The sequence below is a fragment of the Bacillus rossius genome, chromosome 1 (genome assembly GCF_032445375.1).
Source record: "Bacillus rossius redtenbacheri isolate Brsri chromosome 1, Brsri_v3, whole genome shotgun sequence".
In the NCBI taxonomy this organism is placed as follows: domain Eukaryota; kingdom Metazoa; phylum Arthropoda; class Insecta; order Phasmatodea; family Bacillidae; genus Bacillus; species Bacillus rossius.
This window is the reverse complement of record NC_086330.1, coordinates 218,197,482-218,221,540: the sequence shown is the minus strand read 5'-3', so window position 1 is coordinate 218,221,540 and position 24,059 is coordinate 218,197,482. Positions and strand designations below refer to the sequence as shown.

Sequence of the window (24,059 nt, the reverse complement as noted above, 5' to 3'; positions counted from 1 at the left end):
CCCCACGCTGTGTGTGTGGAAACTGGCCTGCAGCAAACTTAATTAATTTGCATATATATAGTTATTATATTTTTGAATAAAAACCATTTTGGAACCCATTGTTATCCAATTTTATCTCAAATAATGGTTTCTTAGATTAACTTTTTTCATTATTATGACAAGGCATATAAAATAATTAATGTACAATACAAAATATATTCATAATTTTAATAACAAAGAAAATATTTTAAAAATATATTAAATGTATTGTAGTAGTCCTATATATATTTATGCCCCACACCTATAGTGAACTACAGTCAAAATATATCTACTCTCAAGTCTAAGGTGCCAACCAGTGAAGATGTGAATTTTCAAGTATAGTGATTTTGTTACTTCTACTGGGTTTTATCTACAGTGAAACCCCTCAAATCCAAACCGCGGAAATCCTAAATCCCAGTAAATCCGAACAAGTTTTTTTTGACAAATTTAAGTTTGAAAAACAAACGCAAAAAGAGAAACTTATTTAATTAGTCATAAAACGATTATATATTCTCCATTACAAACTTATTTTACATATTTAGTTGAAAATTAACAAAGAAGTACAGTTAGCATACCTAACAAAGTGTAAATATGTCTACATACTTATGTCATTCCAGGATTTAAAAACGGTAAAAGTTGGTTATTGAAATTCTTTACGTTAATCACTTTGCAAAAACAATGAAATAACAATAGTAACACACAAAATATCACTAATATTTCACTTGAAATCAGTTATCTTCAAATGTCGGAAGTGACGAAACCTTCCTGCGGAGGGAATTGCGCGCCAGCGTCGCATGAACATGACTTCGTTTGGCATGGCTGCTGTGTGTTGTTCAACGAAGCGCTAGAATATGTCTAGAGCAGAGGCAGCATCAGTGGTCGCACTGTCTGTCGAAGTTTCTTCTTCCTCACTGTCACTAGCTACATTGCTGTCATGCTGACTTTGAACCAGACTCACTATTTCATGTTCACTGCATTCTTCATTGACATCAACTCTTGCCCACTGCTCTAGACAACCTTCTCCAGCATCCTCACAACCTGGTACTTGCTGAATAAGATGAAGGAGCTCAGTGTTATCGTCTTGTGTAACAGGTGAAGGGGTAGGTAGGTGTTTTCTCGAACTCGAGGCTAGGCCAAAGCTTCTTCCAAGATCTCCGTAGTAAGTTCACACTTGTATTTTGCCATGATTCTGCAACCCAGTAAATAACGTCTCTTATTGTAACTTTATTCAGCTTCTCAAGGATAGAAAGAGAACCATTTTCTTCAATAAGATATCATAGGAGCATTTTTCGGTAGCTTAGTTTTATATTCTGTAGAACACCCTGATCCATAGGCTGCAGCAGCGATGTCACATTGGGAGGCAGAAAAACTGCTTTTATGTCCCCGCATATCAGCCACATGTCTGATGGTGTCCATCAGAAGTAGAGCTCGAGGTGGTAGTCCATTTTCTTCATTAAACTTTTTCACTGAAGGAATAAATTGCTTGTCAAACCACTCCTTAAAAAGATAACTAGTCACCCATGACTTGTTTTTATTCCTGTAATACACAGGGAGAGAATTCATAATCTTATTCTTAAGGGCTCGTGGTTTGACCGATTTACCCATCACCATCAATGGAAGCTTGTTTGATCCTGCTGCATTACTTCAGGCTAAAACTGTAAGATGCTGTTTATTCATTTTAAAATCCAGCGCAGAAGATTCCTCTTGAGAAGCAAGACTTTTCGTGAGAAGGGCTATAAAGTTCAACCCATTCTCGTCTGCATTGTAAATTTGCTGTGGCAAGTATAGTTTTCTGAGGAAATCAAATCACCAAATTCACTTAGGTATTATTCTGCAGAAGCTGTGTCAGCTGATAGCTTCTCTCCGCTTATTGAAAGTTGTCTGATCCCATGCCTTTTCTTCCATCGATCCAACCTCCCGTTGCTAGCAGTGAAGGCTGAATTACAATTCATTAGTTCGTTAAGCCGTAATGCCTTCTCCTGAATTAGTGAACCACTAATAGGCACTCCTTTCTGTCGCTCCTGTGAAAACCACAAAAAAACTGCTTCATCAATTTTTTCATTTACGGAAACTGTTACGTGATGGTGTTCTTATAAGGTTTTATCACTTGTTACATTGCAAAACTGTTCAATTTTGATACGATTTTTTCTCCAGTCACTGATTGTTGCTTACCAACACCAAACTCACCAGCCAACTTTGTGAAACTTTCCCCAGCATCCAGACGCGTTAAAGCTTTCAGTTTTTGTTCTACAGTACAAGAGCTGGGTATTCATTTGCTTGCCATAATTTAAAATCAAAACATTTATCAACATCGTTCACTTAATTAAAAACTCAATGCAAAGCAAACAGAAACAAAAATGAACAGCACACAAAATAAGCAGTGCAGTGACAGGAGGCATGCACAAAACCACAGATGGGAGCTGACTAAGTACAAGACTGTTAGGATAGTATTCTATTTTTAGCGCCGGCCTGCCAAATGACAATATGGTCAGCTACTTTCACGCCATCTGCTCACCAGTCAAGGTCACTAACCTCGCTTGTCGTGCACAAAACCAACCTGCCTCGCTCAATGTACAGTCCAATACCGTAACGAGGGCTCGTTATTATGTTATAGATAGTTTTCGGCTAAACCGAACAAATTGAAATCCAAACAGACTACAGCTCCAATTAGTTCGGATTTGAGGGGTTTCACTGTATATTGATATTGTAATTATTCTTTTCTTATATATGTCATGGAATTAAAAGTAACAACTATCAGTTTAATGTTTGTAATTATAGAAAAAAAATGTGCAATAAATTCAAACAGTATTTGAAAAGTACCATTTGGTGTGAATCATAAAACCTTTTAACTACCAACTCTAAAATAACACTGTTCTTTGTAGAACGTATCAAGTAGGCGCATTAACTAGAATGAATTAACATTTTATATGGAGAATGGAACATATTGAGAAAAAGTCTTTGGTTCTAAATATCTGAAGTACAAATATTTCAATACATTTAGTAAAGAATATTAATTAATTCAAATTTATTTTGTGTCCAGCAACAACTCAATGATAGAGTCTGATAAAACTTTCTCAGAAAATCACCTCTGGTTTAGCAAAAGATACTTTCATATGTTTGTGTCAGAGCTATTTCTACACAAAAATTACTTACTGCCAAGACACTATGGTGTTCAATATGAGATATCATCCTTAAGCTGATGACTATTATTCACTTTTGTTAGATTCTTGAAACCATTCTAATGACATCCAATTAATAATCCAGCTCAAAAATCCACTTAGTCCAATATTCAATGATTACCATTTTCATATTCTATTATTTACTAAAGGGTCCTCATTATTACTATCAACAAAATTTTTCTATCCATAGAGTACCTACACTTTGGTAATACCTACTGTTATAAATATTACAGCTGTGGATTTCAATAAATGTTTTTTCTCTTATGAATAGAGCATATTATTCTCTGTGGAACTGACCTAAACAGAATAAATTAGGAGAATTTTATGACACGATGGTGGACATATTATATAACATTAAAACAAACATCTGTAACACTGTAGCGGTACAGTATATTGGCTGAAACTTAATCAAGGGCTTTTTTTTTCCAAATAAGGTCAATGTGGGATTAATAGGACATTTAAAACTCCTGCCAAGGTGGTGAGGTGCCTTTGTGTCAATGAAATATCAGCACGTCAGTAAAACTAGGTTAAGAAGTTTGTCGGTCCTCTTTTTGCAGCTTCACCATTTTCAACTTTAGGACGTGGTAATAAAAGCTCTTTGATCGTACGCAATAGCTGTTGTGGAACTTTCAAACAAAATATATTGCAAACCAAACATTGGAGTCTGTGCCAGATTTGTATTCTCAATCTCATGTGCAGTTGTGATATCGCAACGCATGAAACAATTCTATGAACAAGGAAACTGCCTAGAACATGCTTTGAAACGGTGATCGTTACTTTATTTTGTTGAAAGATAAACTTCTTTTTTCTTTTTTGTGGTTGACTCAATGACTTTTTGTTGTATTTTTGCAAATAGTCACAAGACAGCCATCTTGGCACATTGTTTACATCAGAGTTCATTCCATTCCACTTTGTTCCATCTCCTAGACTGCCACTGATAAATGGTCTTTTCCGTTTCTCTGTTAAGCAAGTATAAACAAACACGGTGCTAGTCATTTCATTATGTCAAAGTATAATGTGACGTGTTGGAAATGCATCTGGAGAGGGCAGAGCAAAGAATGAAACGGGCTCTCGCTCTAAAATGACCCAGTGATCCCTTAAAACATGATTTATTCTAGGTTACATGTCACAATCTTCCACAGGTATAGAAGGCCTATGAATCGGACTTCAGTTATGAAGTGGTGTGCAAAAATGAGATTGTATTCAATAAAAACTTACATTTCCAGCATCTGGTTTCTACCGAAGAAATATATTATTGTATAATGGCAGCTGTGGAACATGTTACGAAAGAAGTTAACATTAACCTCACGGGAAGTCATTCTACTACAAGTTCTCCTCATATGTCTGGCACAAAGACTCTAAGATAATTTTGCCTGTGATAAAGCTGCCTACATTTAGTGGAGATTCAAAGGCTTGGTTCAACTTCTCTAGCCTTTTCACAGCTTTGGCGATAAACCACAAGAACTTTTCTGTTGAGCATCTAACAGTCTGCTCTATCACAGGAAGCCTTGTCAGTGATTCAGTCACTTCACATTACTGATGAGAATTCTGGATTGGCCTGGTCCTTGTTGAACATAAAGTATGATAAAAGAAGAGTTTCAGTACTCGAGGTGCCTGCAGTGCCAGTTGACAACGCTGTTGCACTCCTTCAATCTTATGCACAGTCAATGAACATGTGTTGACATTAAGCCGCTAATCTTCAAAATTACAAAAGTGTTATTCACAACTGGCAATTATGTATTGTGCAAATTTTAGTTAATTTTTGTGGCATAAATATTTTTTACAAATTTTGAGTTTTTTTAATAGAGAAATATATTTAAAGAGAATTTTAATTTGTCATATAGCTTTAATATAAATTTCTCCAGACTACTTAGCCTTAAAGATTTTCTCTAGTCCGCTTTTTGGCACAGCATGGCCTTATATCTCGTCAAACACACGGTGAACCCACCCCAGGGTACCTCGTGTATCACGCTCTGCCAGCTTACACGTCACTTTTATCGCATTGCACTCTGAATGGCTTCTTAGACTAGCGTGCCTTGCAACACCGTCTCACATGTCCTGTCTTGCTTTTCGAGGCAGCTTATCGCCGTTTCTTGCAGTGATAGCATGGTTCCCAGCCACTCAAACATTTTCTCCCCCTCCCTGCACACCTAACATTTTCTCACCATGAATGCAGTGTGTACCCTTCTATCCCCCAGTGGCTCTGCTCATAAAAGTAGTCCCAACAGGGAACCATTTTCATGACCATGAGGTAGCTACACAGCCTCCCACCAATCCTAGAGCACTTATCCTTTAGGCAGCAAACCTAAAGATCTAGCAAGCAAAAAACTTTGTGTGCAATATGTAGTCGCATACAGGGATAGTTTCCCGCCAAACTTTCTCATTAAGATGTAGTTTTTGTGAAGTTATGTAATTATTTCTGTGCATGGATACTCATAAATTGGATTTTTTGCAGTCATCAACATGCTCTGATCCTTAACTAACCCACATTATTGGTAAGTGGACACAACTCAACCTAGATTCATCTCCCCATGGTAAATTTTATAGCACCTTTTGTTTTAATCACATATTTGAGTTCAATCTGGCCCTCTCTGTGTGCAGTGGGTTCTATTGTTTCTCTCGGGCAGTTCCAGTTCCTACTTCTGAGGTACCAGTACCACAGTACTGACTTTAAATCGTCTACTCCAAAGCCTTCAGTGTACAGAGGTTTACATTACAGCTTCATCTGTTCGGGCGTATGGAGCAATTCCCAAGTTTTTTTAATACATGAACCATTCCTTCACTACTGGCTAACTGCAGCTAAGCAACTTGAATTATTTGTTCTTGCTTTTACATTAGAGTACCAAGTACAGGTTAAGACTAAGGGCCGGTTTCACAAAGTCTGGTTATCGTCCGGTTATCTTCTGATTAAAATTTAAGTGCTGGTTAGCAGAATTACCTGTTTCTCAATATAGGGTTAACAGTAATCGGCCGATTAACTGATGGTAACCAATGGTTAAGTTAAACACAAGAAGAGGTTCTGATTAGTTGGCTACTGCTGATAGTTTTGAGGTTATGTATATTTTTGAAGCTGTTTGAAACCACATAGTGTGCAAAACAGAGATAATTGATTGAAGTGCCGCAGTGATGATGGCGAATGAATTGAACATTTTGTTTCACGATGATGATGAAGAAATTGTTGATTATTTAAATAGACCACAAATATTTCGAGTAAGGCCAAATCACTTTCAAATGAATGACAGTGAATTTGCAATGAGGTTTCGGCTTAGCAAAAATACGGTCCTAGCACTGTTGCTTTGTGCCATATTTTTTGTATATTAAGCGCCCCATGCTTTTTTCTCATTTATACTAGTATTGCTTATATACTATTGACATAAATTAAATTTTAAAATTATTTTTTACTTTTTAGTTTGATAATCTTTAAAAGCATGTTTCTTTAGTTTTTTAAACTATATTTATTTTTAACTTTTTAGTTTGATATTCTTTAAAAGCATGTTTTTTTAGTTTTTTAAACTATATTTATTTTTAACTTTTTAGTGTGATATTCTTCAAAAGCATGTTTTTTTAGTTTTTTAAACTATATTTATGTATAATTATCATAGGGAAATGAGTTACCGACACTACCTATTACCATCTGAGGTAACTATTTGGAGTTGCAACGTCACAAAGAAATGGTAAAGTCTCTCCGAATCATTTACAGTTAGATGTATGGATATAATCTTAGAATTTACCGGAAAAAAAAAACATTTTTTTTTTCGGCGTGGCCGGGAGTAGAACCCACGATCGCAGAATCCGAAAGCTGACGTCACAGAAGTCGCGCGCCTTAGACCGCTCGGCTAACGAACGTAATGAAATTGGTGGGACATTTTACAGTGATGAGCCACTCACTCTTAGTCGAAAGAGTTACAGACGGACAGACAAACAAACATACAGGTGAAGCTAATATAAAGCATGTAAAATAGAAAGACAGTTGGAAGTGTTTGACATTGTTGTAGGTAAAATTTTCCACTAAAGATATAAGTAATTCCGTTTCCGAAACAAGAAAATTTCCGGATTGTGGCCGCTTATTTTCGTCCATATTGATGTTTGTTTACAATTTTCTCTAACCGAACCTTAAACACTGGCCAAAAGTAACAAACGAAGGTAGCACGACAGCCAATCGCGATCCAATACATCATCACCTGGTTGCCATATTTCCCTTAACCGTTGTTTAGTTAAACACTCGTTAAAAATACGTTGGGAAACAGTCAAATGATAATCAGTACTTTAATGTCCTGTTTAAATTAAGTGTTCGATTAGATAACCGAAACTTTAAACAGACTTTGTGAAACCGGCCCTAAGTACTGTAAGTCATCCTCTTAGAGCCCACTTTTAAACTAATTTTTACTTAGGATTAATTCAATTTCTCTCATAGCAAAATATATAAAAGGATGATCCTTTAATATAGTACTATACAGTCTTATACAAACAAAATATATGTCACTACCCTTTGAATATTGGTCAGTAAAATATTTCCTCCAGGCAGTGTGATTAATTAAAATTTTTGTAACAGGGTAATTTTTTAACTACATATAGGGAACGCATTTTCAAACCTCTCTGGGTATTTATGAGATAAATAGCATAACATCAACAAACCAGCACACATATCTTTCTTGGACTGATAAAGGACTCAAGTGTTTTCCATGAATCAATATATAATAAATAGTACACATGGAGGTAAAACATATCAGCACTGATCCTGAGGCTGATGGGAGGTTAAGGCATGAGAGAATAGATAAACCACCACCAATGAGAACAGGTAGGAAGTGTTGCACTGTCTCACATCCATTTTCACAGTGGGGTTTGGCTAACTTCTATCAATGCAGCTATCCATATTTGAAATGTTGTATCATCCGAATCAGGCTTCAGCTACTTGCAGCAGTTGTGCCATTGTGTGGTACATGCTCAACTTGTTTAACTTTTTGTTCTCTTTTGTTAGCAAACTAGACATCATGTAGGCTCTATTTTTTTAGTAATCTCTTTATATTCATATACATGTATTTAAGGTAAGGTGCCTTAGTCTTAAGGTTGTTTAAATAGGCATGTACTATCAATTAATGCAAAGTTGTAGAGTTTGTTACTAACTTTAAAAAAAAGTTTAATATTAAGTGCCTCAAGGTTTACAGAAAAACAAATGGACAGTAAACATTTTGAAGCTAAGGTTTAAATTACTTAATATATTTAAATCATATTCTCTGTAGTATTTAATTATGATTTAGGAACAAACTCACTACAGTTTCGATAGCTTGTGTTTATATTGATGATCGTTTTTCTTCATTGAAGGTGACCTTGGTGTTGCCATTCTCCTGTGGTCATCCATCATATAGACATTGTAGTTTGTTATTTCAAATCCACTTGATTACGTGGTGATTTTGTTGCTCCATACCGTATTTTGGGTGAGTTTTTTGCTTGATTCTTCCAGGAATTGTTTTAAGTCTTTATGTTTTACCTATGTCTTATAACTTTTTTTGCCATTTCTTCTAGCGGTCCTTGTGTGGCGTGAGATATCCAGGCTCTTGGTTGACTAATTTCCCATAACTTCAGGAACAGGAGCGAGTATTCTCCTCCTCTTGTTACCTCACGATGCTGCCGGGAATGTCAAAAAAGTCTCTACAATAAATTTTATTTTCGGCATGAAGCATGTTTGCGCATGAACTTCTCCCTTTTTTGGACTTCTACACATTTATCATCTCATCAAAATACTAATTGATTCAACCTAAAGAAAGGACATTTTATTGTAAAATTTAATTGTTAAAAATGTAAAATAGTCTTTCCATATTTTGTCTTACTCCAAGTTAAATGTAATTGCCACAATGGTGTAACCGGTTATTTTAAAAAATATCATTATTGTAGTAATTTAAGGTTCTTTGCAACCCCCCCCCCCCCCCAACAAAATTATGTAATGTAAAATACTTGTTACAGATATCAAGATTTATGATATAGATTTTCTAATTAATAATAAATTATGGTATGATGCTTGAAGTATTTGTTTTGAAACAAACTTAAAATCTTTTCCTTTTAGTATTAATTTCTTAAAACCTTGTTGAGATTGTACTCTGTTGTATGAGCCAAGTGATGAGCCAGTCAGTGCATTTGTTTTTTATTCTGATACTTATCTCTTCACATGTAGAATGGAGTGCCATTGAGCCTAGATCTCAGGGCTTCTCTGTTGTGTCTTTGGTGAGGCAAACCTAGCCAAGCAAAGGCACTGGCAGACAGTGTAATCCTAATCAGGACCCACTAGAGAATCTCTTTAGGTTGTTTTGTTTGTAGTATGGTGCCAATAGTAATCCAACTTGAGTTCAAAAAACTGCTGCTGTTTTGAAAACTGAAATTTTAATGGATTAGCACTAAAGAGTTTTCCAAGCAGCTACCAAAGACATTATGCCAATTTTTTTTATGATGTGCTGATTGTTTTTTTAAGTGAATTTCAAGAATGTGAAATAGTTTCAACTTGAAATTTTCCAAAACTTTTATCTGAAATATAATACAGTGCTGTAACTGGAGTTGATAGTGCAGTTAAAACATTTTTTCATTAGCATATATGGCATGTTTTTATCGGTCACAAGATGTTGGGGAAGTGAAGTGTGATAAGTGCAAAGTGTGATTATTTTGCTTAAGTGGGTCAAGTGCTGTAGTTAAATTTCGTAACAGTCTAACTTTTTAATATGTAGATGCCACATTAAGGGCTCCGCCTACCCGGGACACATACGGTGCGCAGAGCTTCAGGAAAAGCAATGCGATTTCAAAACTACTCAAGATATCCAAGTGGGGTCTGCTTACGAAAAGCATTTAAGAGTTCGCTGAGGGCTGAAAAGTACTTTTGATTTAGTATTAAGTTTTTAAACTGTATTTTTAGAAGAGTTAAAATGGCTAAACACATGTTTTCAGAGTAATTTTTAGGCATAAAACAACCGGTACAGATTCTTGAAAGCACTTAAGGGACTTGCATTACAACTTTATCATCATTTATACGCAATATAATGTTACGGTCACCGCTAAAATTTCACAGTTATCGGCAGTTCAGAGCCTTGCGCTTAGAGGCTATAGTGCGCTAGAAGCACCAGTGAGTGTCACGCTTATCATCCGGCCTCACTAACACAGATACACCTCTGATGAGGTGGGCCCCTTAAAATGAGTCTCAGAGAAGGAAACTAATAATTATGTAACCGTTAAGCTCACTGGCATTATATATATCAGACAAATTCAATGAGGATTGCTACATTGTTTCAATGATTTATTTTAGAAATAATACTCATTTTGTAGGATATTAATTTAATTAGCAATATAAGTGACAAAACAAGATTTTTCAACTTTTATTTTTAGAACAGAAACATTAAGAAAGTACTTTAACCACACCATATGGTTAGTTTACTCTACTTATGATAATTATGTCTAATTATTTTCAGTCCTTTTATAAACATTTAATTCACCTAGCTTAATATGCTGCTTACAATAATTTGACTACTTATTTTTTTTAAATAATTTGTAAATCTTTTATTTTGTAAACAATTGTAACTTGACAAATATGTGTATGTTTATATATATATATATATATATATATATATATATATATATATATGTGTATGTATGTTTATGTTTATGTTAAAAACATTATATAAATACTGACATTTTTCTCACAATAATGAAAAAGGGCATTGCAGAATTTTAATGTTTTAACTGTTAATTACATTATATACAATTAAAGAATGGTAAAATAGGGTACCTACACAGTTGGTTATATTAGGTTAGCATCAATTGTAACCTGACACATATTTTATACCTAGTATTTTTAATGTAGCTTAACCAACCAAACCAACTGTTCACACAATTTCACAGTATTTTAAACATAGTTAATCCAACCTAAATAACCTTTTCACAAATTTTCACTATTTGTAATTTAGGACTTAAAGCAAACTGTTAATAGGCCTATGTTAAAATATGTGAAGTATCGCAGCACCCCCTTAGAGAACAATTGTAAAACATGACAAATTGTACGAGAATGCATATGAGCCAAATAGCAAGTGTAACAATCAATCAATCAAAAATAAATAAATGCTGCAGGCCTAAAGATTTTTCTTAGCCTTCGCTTCAAGCAAGAAAAATAACACTTATTCATTATGATGAACTGCTTACAATTGGAGTACTTTCTTCTGAAACTTCCTTCAATTATTTATTTAAAAATATATATATATATATATATATATATATATATATATATATATATATATATATATATAAAGCATAAGCCACTAATCTAGATAGTTACCATGTTTTAATAATGTAGCTGACCTAACCCAAAAAAACTTTATTTTTTGTGAAAATAGGCAACATGTGTGAAAATCTAACCTCAAGACAAATTAATAAAAATCATAAATAACCAATAATACGAAATACAAAAAAAAATTAAATAACTCACCTTTCAAACATTTTTCGGTGACTCACATCATCTACATTTTAAACTACACACTAAAATCTTGTTCCAAGTATTCAAAATGAAGAAAATAGTATTCTTCAATGAACTTCAATTGGAACATAACTGTGTCTCATGTGATTAAATACAAAGTTTTGCCATTTTACAGAATTAGAAAAACGTCAGGAAGTAAATAAATACATTAAAGGATTTTTTATTCACCCTTAACCTATACACCTTTATAGAGTCAAATACAAGGATTTTTAATTTTTAAGAACAATTTAGACTATTGGATGATTTTTTTTTATAAACATCCCATCCTCCCTATATATATATTTTTTTTCTGGATAAAACCAACTACCCAAGCAAGTATACATGACGAGTGGATGAATTAGGTAGGCCCTATTAAGTTTCTCAGCAGGTTTTTTATTCTCTAGTGTAAACAATTGTGTTTGATAACACTTAAATCAAACATGTCCATGCCAATCCTGCACTTGCACAGAAAGAATCTTAAATTCCATCCTACATGGTAGAGACTAAAGATGCAACAAGCAACAAACATGACAGCTTTCCACACATCTGACGGCACACACAAAATGTCAAAACCAAATAACACTTGCTTACCTCTCATGATAAAGCGATTCCAAACATTTTACATCTAAATCTCGAAGCGTTGACGTTATTCTACACCAATTACAGTATTTTATCACATACTGTGGCCCAAACAGTATTCATCAAAATCAATCGGACCTAAATAAAAACAGAACACGTTAACACGAAAAATGTCAACGGCAAACAAACGGCACAAAACCTAGTGAATAGAAAACACTAGCAAACTTTGCCGAATTTATTGTTCTCTTAACTACAATCACGTCGAATATATTGCTTAAAATTATAAACTGTGAGATGAAAACACTCTCACCATTCTAATAAATGAAGCTTATTATTTTCACATATAATTCTGCCTTTAGATGTAAACTTCCGGTATTGCTTCGTTTAAGATAGTGTAAACACTTCACTGACATTGATCAAACTCGTATATCTTGGGTCAGTAACTAAAAAACACATAACACATACGCCTCCCATTAGAAAAACTGTATGGTTAATTTTTAATCCTTTATTTAATGAATCACAAACTCTATCACATAAACATGAAAGTTAAACAAAATGGCGAAGTGATTTGATATGATTGACTGTTCTCAATAGATTCCAATGACAAATAACAAAGCTTTGGATAATGAAGAATTTTAAATAAATATTTCCAAATAGATTTTTAAAACAGGTATCTTATTGAGTTAAGTTTGTGAATAGCGAGCAAATAATAAGATAGTGAGAGAAATAAATATTTGCGAAAGCCGTAGCAAAATCTACAAGTATTTTATTTTTTCATTTGCACCTAAAACTATCTAACACAATCAATTTTATTTGCGAAATTGTTGAAAATTTGGATTGTTTAAGAAAATTTTATATAAAAAAAATATCTCGCATTTGATAATATTGAAACATCTTTAATGACTGTCCTGAATTATATTGTTACATTAATATAAGTAGCATTTTTGTTATTGTTGCCAATCATGAGCATTATAGGCACCCTTTTTTTAATTATAAAATAATTGAATGTTTTTAATTTTTTCAAATTAAATTCTTTGCTCCCTGCCATTTTATTCAGCCCAATGTACGGCCGGGCAATTCTTTTTTAACATGTTGTCGCGGCCTCGTCTCTGGTGAAGACGGGGTGGACGTCGCTCGGTCGTTCAGTTGTTGTGTTGTTTGCCCGGCGCCAGCTCTTGGGTAGAGCAGCCTCACACTCTGAGGCGGGAGTGGACCGTTCGGCCCAGTGCAGCTGACCGAGGACGTGCTGACAAGGAGTAGCTAGCAGGAAGATTGGGTGTAGAAGAGAGGGATGCCCGCGGTCTCACGAAGAGTCGCTAGCGGATGGGTGGGCAGAGAGAGAGAGAGAGAGAGAGAGAGAGAGAGAGAGAGAAGGAAACCCGCGGTCTCACTAGGAGTCGTTAGCTGAGAAGAATGGGAGAGAGGTAGAATGAGAGAGAGAGAAGGAAGCCCGCAGTCTCAATAAGAGTCGCTAGCTGAGGAAAGAAAAATGAAGAAGGCAAGCCAATAATACCACTTTTGCCTGTGTCATTATTTATTCTCCCAGATTGGCTGGGAGAGAGGAGAGCTATCTAGGCTAGAGGTGGGTCGAAAAGTATAAACCTGATACTTTAGCACTGATACGCACCTGTATCAGGAACGGCAAACGAGTACACTTGAAAAGTATCAAGTACTTTAGTATCAGTTCAAAATTCGCCTGGAACAACACCACGGCCAATGTGCGCAGAACCCGATCGCAGATGACGGTCACTTGGGCGGAGCTTGTGAAAGGGGAGGGAGCAAGAACGACGAATAAGGGATAAAGAAGGGAAATAATGTAGGGGAGGAAGCGCAGGGGAAGGCGTTGAAGGAGAGGCGCAAAGCAAAATTGTTACGAGTCGTTTGGTTATTGTCCCACATCAAAGTCGCTCAGTGTGCAATGCGTGCACAGTCTCGTTCAATAATAAAACTAATGAAATTTTAAAAAGTACATTAATACAAGATATAATATTTATATTTGTGCACCTAACAGCTATGAAAATGCAAATAAATTCTCAGTTGACACTAATAACAGATGTAATCAACATATGGACTTTTTTTTTTCCGAAAACAATTAGTAACCAGTGTTTTCATACATTAAAAGATTACGATTTTATCAAAAATTAAAAAAACAGATACGTACATTAGTGAGCATACTATATCAATGTTTACGTTTCAAATGTTTCTTCAGATTAGTCTGACGCCAACCGCCGGTGCTCCCTCTGGTCCGCAAAGGTCGTTATGCCACAACAACACTGGCTCCGAAGTGCGGCGAACACGCCCGAGCGTGATCTTCACAAAGTGTAAGAAAGTGCACCGCAACGAACGCCGCGACGACGACAGAGCCCGGCCGGGTGTGGCAATGCGCCTAACTAAACACTTAATTATTTTGTTAATTAAAACAACCCAAATTAATAACAATTTAAAAGAAGGGTTCATGTAAGGGAAATTATGTCTAATTGTCTTATAAGCATATGTTGTATAATTTGTTTCTAAGTCCAAAACTGGTCGGGTCGGTTTTCCCGCGTTCCACGCGTTTAGGCGCGAGGCCGCCGGGCGGTCTCGCGGGCAGTCGTCATCAGGGGCTCTCAGGGGTCGGACGCTCCGCGCACGTCGGGCCAGCACTTCTAGTTTTTCTTCAATATTTCAGCAATAGTGTAAGTTTCTACAAACCTTTCAATCAGCTCGGCGCCGACCCCACTTCAGTCGCACGATACTTCGTGCGACTCTTAGCTTAATAATTTATTCCCTACAGGGATCTTTAACTTAATACGTAAGGCCATGTCCAGTTTAAGGACAGCGTAATATTACTTTCGTATTGTAACTTTCTTCGTGTTTTAGTGTAATTGGTAACGTGTGTTTTAAGTGACTATCTTGCCACTCATTGAGACTTTACGCGTACGTCGCTCACTGACGTGATCGCATAACTTTTCGAGACTTTAGTTTTCGTCGCAGGCTAGACTGCAAACCGCCCTAAGCACAGGGTTTCCGCTATACATTTACTTTTCTACATAATTTGTTGCAACCATAATTCCGTGACTGTATGCTGAATCTTACTCAGGGACACGTAGCCACCGCTTCAACCCGTTGATTTCACTTTGCAATCTACCCTGGTCGCGCGTATTTGTTCGCCCACGTGTATACGTGTGTCACAGCGGTTCGACAACGGACGCGGCCAGTAACAGGACCAATCAGTGTATCAACGTTGAATAAAGTGCAGTGTTTCGGTAATCTGTTTATTAGTCATTTACAAGGCGTCCTGGGTGGCCTAAACAGCCCAGGTAATTTTTGAACGTAATTTTCAAGCTCCGAGACGCACTCCTGCCTGCAGCCACGAGGCCGAACCCCCGTTAAAAACCCTGAGATATTTTCAAACATTCTTATTTAATTATAAAACATAAACAGGCAGCGGGGATAGCGTCAAGTCGATGATGATTTATAACTCAGTTTTTGTTTACACAAATTACAATTAGCAAACTCATTATTTTCCGTAAAAAAATTCCACAAAAATGAAGTCTTTTTCCTGCACTTATCCATTCCTTATTTCACTATAAAGATACTAACTACAAAGCATGACAGCCCGCAACAATGTACATGGTGGTAATTAATACACGGCCAGGACGAACTGCAGTGAATGTTGAACTGATTGATACTGGCTGTATCAGGAAGGCATGAGAGTAACAGAGGTAGTGAATTACAGGGCGTGATAAATAATGTATCAGAGACACCGATACCTTTTTACGCTGGTGATGACGGCACGGAGGATGTGTACCCTGTAACGAGAAAGCTGATACCTTGTCGCTTCCTGGGACCGCTACTGCTCTGATACAACAGTATCAGATTAGAGGTGGGTCGAAAAGTATCAACCAGATACTTTGTCACTGATACGCGCCTGTATCAGGAACGGCAAACGAGTACACTTGAAAAGTATCAGAGACTTTAGTATCAGTTCAGAATTCACCTGGAACAACACCACGGCCAATGAGCGCAGTACCCGATCGCAGATGACGGTCACTTGGGCGGAGCTTGTGAAAGGGGAGGGAGCAGGAACGACGAATAAGGGATAAAGAAGGGAAAGAATGTAGGGGAGGAAGCGCAGGGGAAGGCGTTGAAACCTTGAAGGAGAGGCGCAAAGCGATATTGTTACAAGCAGGGCTGCCACTCATGGGTTTTCCACCCAGATTTGGCTTTTTCCAATGGTGTTTGGGTTTCTGGGTTTTTAAATAATGAATTCCAACAATTCTAGGTTTTTTATAATTTTAATTATTTTTATACCTAAAACAATAATAATGGTAGTAGCTACTGTATCTGTTGCAATATCTGTTTGATAAATGCAAACAAGTCTATGTGTTTCACACACAAAAATACATATAAACACAAAACTAGTTTTCAAGAAGCTAAGTCGAATATTAAATTAGACACATTCTTCAAAGAGGCTTGCAGAACACAAAACCAATGCAACAATTAACCTTCAAACCAATCTTGTAGAATCAGACTCTGAATAAAGACTAACGTACATGATGCAGTTTTATAAAAACAATTACCGGTTTAAAGAATGCAGTGATGGTGTTTGTTTTGTCATGTATATATTTGTAGGTTTTTTTATGTTATGTGCTGGTCCAAGAATTACTTATACAGCCATTTTGCTGCAGTGTAATTTTCTTGTATTGGTTGTATTTAACCGTTTTCAGTCTTGTAAGGTAATTAATTGTTTTATATTAAAACCAGTTATGTTTATATTTTTGAATTAGTACGCAAACATTTTCAACGATAGCATTTTAGACGCATCTGGGTTTTTTACCCATGTGTCTGGGTTTTTTTGTAGGTTATCTAGGTTTTTCATGAATATCAGAGTGGCAGCCCTGGTTACAAGTCGTTTTGTTTATTGTCCTACTTCAAAGTGCGCAGTGCGTGCACCGTCTCGTTCAATAATAAAACTAATGAAATTTTAATATTAAAAAGTACATTAATACAAGATATAATATTTATATTTGTGCACCTAACAGCTATGAAAATGCAAATAAATTCTCAGTTGACACTAATAACAGATGTAATCAACATATGGACTTTCTTTTTTTCGAAAACAATTAGTTGACGACAGTCGTCGTACCCTCCCAGATACAGAGGCCGTACCTGGCCACCGACGCGGGCCTGAGGGGGCCTATTTTCCCCCCCAGTGAACCCCAGTGTGTGCGACGGCCAGGGACGCACCCGCGTGCGCCCTAGCATGCCAACGAGTGTTTTTTCTATGTGACTTTATCTTTTATTTCAGTGTGTATATATTTGTAAACGATTAAGGGATTTGAATGTGTGTAATTAACTTATTTTATTTATTATTCATTGTGCAAGTTCGCTGTGTAATTAATGTCTCGTGTATGTCTTTGTAAATAATTCAATAACTTTTTCTGAAGTGTTTCGCCGTAGTATGTAATTGCAGCCTGGCGCGCCGCGGGACGGAGCTCTCTCCCACGCCGGCCGATTTTCCCCTCCCTCCCCGCCACCCGCGGGCGCCGGCCCGCGGGCGAGCGGGGAGAGGCAGTCGCGTCCTGGTCTCGAGCGGAGACAGACGTGTTCGTTGCTCCGCGAGCCGCGCACGTTGCGCTCGGGATTGAACGTTCGCTCAGTCCGCAGTCGGTCACGGCAGCTGAGCTGCCACCGCGAATCAGCTTAGCATTGTTAACTTACGAGTCATCGGGAGACGTGTCTAGCGGGCAGTTTCTACAACGCGAACGTGGTGCTACGAGTCTCTGAACTTTTCGCCGTCCACGGAACATTACGTAACGGGCCGCGTATGTACAGCGTTCCGTCTTCGGGCCCTTTCTCACTGGGTCAGCCTAGCATTAATAAACTTTACGATTCGCGCCGAAACGTATTTGAGAACCGCCCCGTCATCAGGGAGTCCGTGTCGCCGTGGTAGGGCACTTGTTCCGCGACGGTTCCGCCAGGCTGCGGCAGGACTTTATAAGCGTTAATAAAAGACGGCTCGTGAAATTCGTTAATGCCGTGTTCTGCTTGCGACAACCTACCAACATTCCTCGCAATCACTTCACTCTCCCTCCAGGTCCCGCCTTTCCCGGTCCCGGCCACGTTGGCCTGGACCCACACCTCTCCGACGAGGGCAGTACGGGCATAACAGGACATTTATTTCAACGGGAAAACGGGGACCTGAAGCCGAGGGACGTCATTTGGCGCCCAACTAGTGTGGCCGTAAGCATACGCAAGCGCACGCAAGCGCACGCAAGCGCACGCAAGCGCGCAGGTGCAGGACAGAACGGAAGCAGGTGCGGCTGCGCGGCGTGGGAGCGGCTCGAATTCGAGACGTCGCGCCGGCGCGCCGGCGGGAGATAACGCAGCGCGGGAACGGCGCGAACACGAGACGTTTCGGCGAGAGATAGCGCGTCGTGGGGGACAGAAATACAAGACGGCGGTGCAGCGGTATCCCGGACTGAAGATAACGCGCTGGGGAGGATCGTATTGTATTACTGGGGGAGATTGTGTTCACGATCCGCGGATCAGTAGCACAGGAGGACAGGATGGCGTGGAAACAGGCGGGACAAGAAAGATACGATCTAATCAGTTTCGAAACGGACTTGTGTGAGGAGGGAGACTCCGCGAAAATGGACGTAAAAAACGAGGTTTGCGGGTCCGGCGGCGCGGCCGAGGGCGCAAACAGCACGGACAGCACAGTTGAGGACAGTAAACGGGAACAGGGGGACAGGCACGCGGACGCAGATGGGCCGGTAGTGCGGTACGTGAGCACGCAGTTTGAGTTGCCAGAGTTTGCGGGGAGAGACAACGAGGACCCGCGGGAGTTTTTGCGGGAGTGTGAACACCTCCTAAAACTGTACGAAGTGCGACGGGCGGAGTGGACGCCGCGAGTGGCGGGACAGCTCCGCGGCGAGGCAAGGAACTGGTGGTCAATGGCCGGGAGTTTTGATACCGAGTGGGGACATTTTGTGCGCCAAGTCAAAACTAGGTTTGATAACGATCAGGCGCGGGCAATGTGTTTGCGGACATTTTATTGCCGAAACCAGGAGGAGGACGAGAGTGCAGAGCAGTTCATTTACGAGAAGTTACGCATGTTCCGCCGATTGGGGACAAGTGGGGACGTGAGTGCGGCGTTGCCAACCATTGTCGAACAATTGCTGCCAGAGTTTCGCCCCTTCATGAGGACGGCTGCTGGTCGTGACACGGAGGAGTTCGTGGCCCTCGCCCGCGTGATCGAACGTGACATGTCGCAGTGGAGGACGGCACTCAGGGGCGCGAGAGCTCCCCGTGCTCGCTCGGGGCCGCGAGGGGTCACCGTCACAGAGGTCACGGACAGTGACTTGACCGTGGTGAGCTACGCCGGCGGCGCGGGACCGCGCAGGACAACAGACCGCGGTGGCACCAGGGAACGCCCGGAACCAGCTGCGACAGGAGGAGGACGTCACGAGCGGACAGATACGAGAGAGAGGGACGAACGTCCGCCGCGATGCCGTTTTTGCCCGGACGCGTACCATTGGCATCGCCTCTGCCCCACCAGAGCCGCGTGGGAGGAGGCGCGCGAAGGCAACACGTCGCAGGCGGGAAACGCAGGACCGGGGGCGGAGGGACAACTGGGTGCCGCTCCCCGGCCCGCCAGCCACCGGCAGTCCCAGTAACTGACAGAACACGTCGACCACCACCGGCGCCTACCGCACTAACGTCCTGTATGCCGCCGGGAAGCAGGGGACAACGGGACTACTCCTCATCAGCTGTCCCCATGCCGAGGCAACTGCGGGGACAGCTGACTGCCGGCGCCACCACCGCGGCCCTGAGGCCGGGTATACCAGGGCCGGACCAGCCGCCTCGTCGACACGCCGTCGACGGGGTGGACAACCAGAGCGTCAGCGCAGGCATCCCGCCGGCCATCTCCGTGCAGGGACAGCTGACTGCCGGCGCCACCACCGCGGCCCTGAGGCCGGTTATACCAGGGCCGGACCAGCCGCCTCGTCGACACGCCGTCGACGGGGTGGACAATCAGAGCATCAGCGCAGGCGTCCCGCCGGCCATCTCCGGGCAGGGACAGCTGACTGCCGGCGCCACCACCGCGGCCCTGAGGCCGGGTGTACCAGGGCCGGACCAGCCGCCTCGTCGACACGCCGTCGACGGGGTGGACAATCAGAGCATCAGCGCAGGCATCCCGCCGACCATCTCCGGGCAGGGACAGCTGACTGCCGGCGCCACCACCGCGGCCCTGAGGCCGGGTATACCAGGGCCGGACCAGCCGCCTCGTCGATACGCCGTCAACGGGGCGGACAACCAGAGCATCAGCGCAGGCATCCCGCCGGCCATCTCCGTGCAGGGACAGCTGACTGCCGGCGCCACCGCCGCGGCCCTGAGGCCGGTTATACCAGGGCCGGACCAGCCGCCTCGTCGACCTGTCGTCGACGAGGTGGACCACCGGAACGTCAACACGTCGGCGCCGGAGCGAGCCGCGGACCTCGCCGCGAGTTCCCCACGCCCGGACGGCCAGGTGGCCGGGGGCGGTGGGGGACAGACGACTGCACAGCTGGGGCAGGTCGGCCCCGAGGAGCCGGAGCTGCTGCGAATTCCTGTCCGCGCTAACGGGCGGGAGATGCTGGCCCTGGTGGACACCGCCGCCAGCCGAACCTACATCGCGGCCCACCTGGTGGGAGCGGAGGCAGTGACACCGCGGAGGGAGCTGGTGCAGCTGGCCACCAGGGATGCCGTCGTTGCAGCAGGGGGCATCACTCAGGTAACAATGAGCATCGTTGGTCACGTTAGCCACGTCGAGGCCTGGGTGGTCCCCGAGCTCCGCGAGGGGCTGATTCTGGGGGTCCCATGGCTGCACGAGGTCGACGCCACCGTGGAAGTACGAGCTGGCCGGATGCACTTCGGCACCCAGGGGCGCTGGACGGTGTACGGCGTGCACCAGGTTCCCCCCAGTCCCCCTCAGTCAGTCATTCGCCTAGAAGACCTTCAGCACGGTGTTCCAGAGGAGTACGTCGATGTCATCAACCATGTCCTCACCTCTCAGGCACAGGTATTTGCGGCCGCGGACCGGCTACGACGGACAAACGTGACGGAGCACCGGATACCGATGGTACCGCACCGCCCTCCCTTTGAGAAGGTATACGGATTTGGCATCCGGGAACGGGAGGCCATACAGACTCAAATTGACGAGATGTTACGTGACGGGGTAGTGGAACCCAGCACCTCCCCGTATAACTCACGGGTGGTGCTGGCCACCAAGAAAGACGGAAGTCTACGCTTTTGCGTAAACTTCAAGGCGATAAACAAACTGACCATTCCCGCCCCGCCCCCGCAGATCAATATCACAGACGCACTGGCAGGACTGGGGGACGCCACTATTTTCACGACACTAGACTTAAAATCAGGCTACTGGCAGGTGCCGGTATGTCTGGAGGACCGCCCTAAGACGGCATTTACGGCACCAGACGGTCGACGTTACCAGTTCTGCGCCATGCCGTTTGGTCTCATGGACGCCCCTGCCACGTTCCAGGCCCTGATGGTACGTGTTCTGGATGGGTACATTGGTGAGTTCGCCAGTGCCTATCTGGACGACGTTATCATCTGGTCCAGGACGTGGGAGGAACACGCGCACCATCTGGCATTGGTGCTAGAACGTATGGCCAGACACGGACTGACGTGCGCCCCAAAGAAATGCCACATTGGGGCCACGGAAATAGAGTTCCTAGGACACATAGTGACGGCGGAGGGGTGCCGCCCCCGACCTGAGCAGTTGGAGCTAATAGAGGGAAAGGGGGCACCGAAGACCAGGAAGCAGCTCCAGAAGCTGCTGGGGCTGCTCAACTGGCTGCGGTCCTTCGTCCCCGACTTCGCCACGGTGACGGCCCCGATGACGGACCTACTGTCGCCGAAGACTAAGTTCCGGTGGACCCCCGCCGCGGACGAGGCCTTGCGACAGGTGAAGCGCCGGTTCAGGAACTGTCACACGCTCTCACGCCTGGTGCCCAGCCGCCCCATCTTCATCCAGACGGATGCGAGTCAGGAGGGGATGGGGGCGGTGTTGTACCAGATGGATGACCGGGGCGAGAGGCGCGTGATCGAGTACGCCAGCGCCAAGTTTGGGCAGGCTGAGCGGAAGTATCACGTGAATGAGCAAGAGTGCCTTGCGGTGGTCTGGGCCCTACAGAGGTACCGTCACCACGTCGAGGGCCGCTCATTCACGCTGAGAACCGACAGCCAATGCCTCCGCTGGTTGGACTCCGCTCAGGGCCGGAAGTCTAAGTTCACTCGGTGGGCCATGCTGATCCAGGAATTCTCGTTCACGGTCGAGCACATTCCTGGACGTGAAAATCAGTTGGCCGACGAGTTGTCCCGGAATCCGGACCCTGAGAATGAGTTCCACGACGACCAGGGCTGGGAGGAAGTGCTCCTCCCTGAGCGTGAGCGCGGGGTAGAGGACTCGGTGCCGCGACCGTGCGCGTTGTACGCGCTGACAAGCCCCACTGCTCCTGCACCTGACGCGCGACCCGAGACTATGACTGACCTGCTGGCGTGGGTCCACGCGGCGCAACTCCGGGACCCCGACACCCGGACCCGACTGACAGAGTGTGGGGAGGGGGTGATACCGGGCTGCCGGAGCCTGAACGGGGTGCTCCAGACCAGGGGGGCTCACAGGTCGAGCGGGTGGCGGACCCACGTGCCGCCCGAGGCCAGGCGCTGGGTCCTGAGCTACCTGCATGACCACCCCCTGGCGGGACACCCGGGCGCGGAGCAGACGCTGCGTGAGGTCAGACGGACGTTCCGCTGGCCTGGCGACGCGGCAGAAGTAAGACGCTACGTGCGGGCCTGCCTGCGTTGCCAGGAGCGGAAGTCCAGGCGACCCGACGGCAAGGAGCAGCAGGTCCCACGACGGCCCCGGAATCCCTTCCACACTGTGGCGGTGGATATTATGGGGCCGTATCCTCGCACGTCCCGTGGTCGGCGATTCATTGTTGTGGTCACGGATGTCTTCACCCGCTGGGCGGAGGCGTTCGCAGTACCAAACGTGAAGGCCGGCACCGTGATTGCCCTGCTCGAGCGCGAGTTCTTCCCGCGATACGGGTACCCCGCGGTCCTGCTGACGGACAACGGGGTGCAGTTCACGGGGAGAAGCTGGCGAGTGTCCTGCGCGGGTTGGGGGGTGGAGCATCACACGACGCCCACCTACCATCCGCGCGCGAATCCGACCGAAAGGCGGAATCAGGACATTAAAACTCAGCTGCGCATCCGGTTGGACGAGGACCACACCAAGTGGGACCTGCACCTGCCGACGCTGCTGTTTTGCCTGCGCCGTCGGACGAACGCGGTCACGGGCCATTCCCCCGCTGAACTGGTGCAGGGCCGGAACCTCGCCCTGCCCGGGGAAGCGCGCGCAACCCCCGACTTGCACAACATGACCACGGACGATCTGCGCGAAGACGCCCGACGTCGCCAAGCTGACTACCTGACTAGACGTACGCCGCAGACGCACCAGCCCCCAGCACGACTAGAGCCTGGCCAGCAGGTGTTTGTTAAGTGTCATCACCTGTCGGCTGGCGAGCGGGGCTTTTGCGCCAGTCTGGCTCCTAAGTGGGCGGGGCCACAGGAGATCGTAGACAGACTGGGCACCACCTCGTACCTCGTGCGTCGCGCCGACGGACGGACAACTAAGGTGCACAGGGACGACATTCGACTGATAGGCGACCCGCACGACGAGTACGACCACGACGACAGCGGACCAGTGGACGGTGACGAGGCCGAGGATGACGTCACCGAAGGTGTACTGG

General features: G+C 43.4%; 1 protein-coding gene across 2 annotated transcripts in view; it reads right to left on the bottom strand.

Annotated features, from left to right (window-relative positions):
* Positions 1–12,843, bottom strand: part of LOC134527289 (uncharacterized) — a 488,639-nt gene extending 475,796 nt beyond the window's left edge. Inside the window, exons 1-2 of one of the 2 annotated variants that reach the window (XM_063359833.1) lie at positions 12,572–12,843; positions 12,274–12,399 (exon numbers count right to left, since the gene is read on the bottom strand). The gene's annotated coding sequence lies outside the window, so the exon portion shown is untranslated. Of the gene's footprint in view, positions 1–12,273 lie in introns of both variants that reach the window. The other variant, XM_063359834.1, reaches the window with a different exon arrangement.
* Positions 12,844–24,059: the final 11,216 nt, after the last annotated feature.